Below are 2,500 nucleotides of genomic sequence, written 5' to 3'. Positions count from 1 at the left end.
AGGTGAAGTGCTCCGGGTGCGCGTCCTTGAGAACCGTCGATGCAACAGCCCCCGTGGTCCTATACGCTGAGATCCTCCCCGAAGTGGAAGGGTACCAACGGCAGTGGGTGCAGGTTGAGGCTGCCAAGGCCGGAGGTCTGTTCCAACCTCCGCCGACACCCGTGACACCGAACCGGGGGTGGGAGTGCGAAGAGCTTAGTGACCCCCAGCTCACGCCGGTCTTGATCCGGCTGGAAAAGCTGAGGCGTGCGGGGGTGACGATGGTGATGGTGGTGCGTGAGTTTATCTCTCGACAGATTGCTCCCTTCCAGTGCCACTCCCGCCCCATGTGGGTCTACACAGGGCCCTGCGACTCGATGAGGACCCAAGTCGTCCCCTTTTCCCCTCATGTCTTGCGTGAGCTGCTTCGCCGGCTCACCAGCGGTAATCCTGATGAGCTTCCCCCGAACGGCCTGCCGCTATACTGCTTCAAGCCCCCGGGAGCTCTTGCTGTGGAGATGTCGCCCAAGATGAATGGGGGCTCCGGAGGCCGCGCCCTGCGGGGTTTGGCCACCCGAAGACCCTTGTCGTGCGGTTATCCCCATGACCAAGGTGGGCTGTGGGTTGCCGCCCGTCCTCCCGGCTCTAGCTTGGCGTCAAGCTGGGGTTGGTTTTGGTGATCTGTCGACGGTGGAAAGCGCTGCCCCAATTCTGATCCTCGCTCGAGGGCCGCCGAGTCCCCCCGCTAGGTCGCACCTGCCTACTGGAAGAGGAGGTTGCCCGAGGGTGGCCGCACCCCAGCGCGAGGGCCTCCGGCGAGGAAGAACTGGATGGCCATTGACAAGTAAGCACCTGTGTTCCCCCTTGTCCCCCCTTTATGTGGCTATCTTCTAAACCCTTGTTCTTCAGGTTTTCCTTCGGCGACATCCGGTACCTGAGCCTCATGTGGATCCGGAGGTCGCCGGGCATCTCGAGGCCTCTTCTATCACGCTCCACGGGGCTCGATCTCCCGAGTCTCAATTACGTGAACCCCCCCCCCCCCCCCCGCGGACTTCTTGGGTGGCGGCCTGTGGTACTTGGGCGGGATGCCTATCCCCTCGCCTGTGGCCCCTCGTGGGGCCATGCCGCGCCTTCCCCTTGGACCCCTCCAGCATGGAGATGAGGGGCACCGTTGGGCGCTCAATGCCGACGAAACGTCCACACGGGAGCCCCCAGCCCCCGGGCATGGACTAGGGCTCGGTGATTCCTTGCGCGCTTCTCCTGCTCGCTGTATGGGAGGGGAGGACCCCTGCTGGCTTTTGGAGCCTGTCTCGGGTTTGCCTGCCAGACCATGGGGCTTGCTCCGCACCGCTGCGGATGCACTTCAACGTCTGGGGCAGGACTTGCCAGTCAGGAAGCCTGCCGGGAAAGTGAGCGCCAGTACCTTGCGTCGGGGTGGCGCCAGCTTGAGGACGCCGTGAACCTCGGCCCCCTGCTGTGGGTGGGCGCTCGCGTAGAGACGGAGGAATCCCTCGCTGTAGCGGTAGAAGCCCGTGAGCGCGCCCTCGCTGAGGCTCATGAGGCTGATTGTCGACGTAGGGCCTCCGAAGTCCGCCACAGGGAGCTTTGCGCCCTCATCGCCCGTTTTGAAGAGCAAGCTCGACCGAGGGCCTCCATGGGGGGCCCGCTGGCGGAGTCCTTCCACGCCGGTCCTCGAGAATCCGCCGACTTGCTGGTGCTTGTAGAGGTGGAGCAGTGCGTGGAGCAGGAGCGTCTGGAGACGAGGGAGCGCCAGTTATCGCTTGCCGAGGAATCCCTTGCCTCTCGTGAAGCGAAGGGGGTGGCAGAGGCTCGACATTCCCTTCTTCTCGATTACCGTGCAAAGTTGAGGCTCGAGGAGTCCCGATTCCTCAAGCGTGGTGGCTGCGTGCAAGATTAAGTCATTGCCCTCCGGAGAAGGTTGGATCAAGAAGTGGAAAGCCGACAGGCCACGCTGGACGCGCAGGCCACTGCCGAGGGTAAACTGTCTAATATCTGCAAACAAGTGAAAGGCGCGGCTTCCCAGGTTGGAGAGGCTTCCGAAGAAGCAGCCCACGCTCGCAACCTTCAACCTGAGCGCTTCAGGTTGTTCCGGTCCCTCGAGCGGAGGGCTTCCCGCGCTTTGAGCGACATCTGTGGAAAAGGCGTCTCCGGTCCCCTCATTCCCGACGACTCGAGGTGCTTGGGCTTTTTCTACCGCGTTGTGGAGCATCTCGTGGCCGGCGCCGAGAAGGCCCTTGCGCTTGCGGAGGAGAAGAGTTGCGAACTTTTGGGTCAGGCCGCCTCAGACGTCTTCACCCACCTCCTTCGCCTCGACCCCGACTTTGACTTTGCTTCGGTGCTGGATCCGGTGCTAGAGTAGACCGAGCCCTGGCCGAATGGGTCGAGGTTCATGTGGAAGACCTGGTGACAAGGCTTGCTCTAGAGGGCCGCGGCGTGGGCTCCGATGACGACGTGTCCATATGATTCACAACATCGTCCTCCTGATAGGTCCATGTGTTAC

Source organism: Hordeum vulgare, chromosome 6H (genome assembly GCF_904849725.1).
Source record: "Hordeum vulgare subsp. vulgare chromosome 6H, MorexV3_pseudomolecules_assembly, whole genome shotgun sequence".
Taxonomy (NCBI): Eukaryota; Viridiplantae; Streptophyta; class Magnoliopsida; order Poales; family Poaceae; genus Hordeum; species Hordeum vulgare.
Note: the sequence above shows the minus strand (reverse complement) of the source record.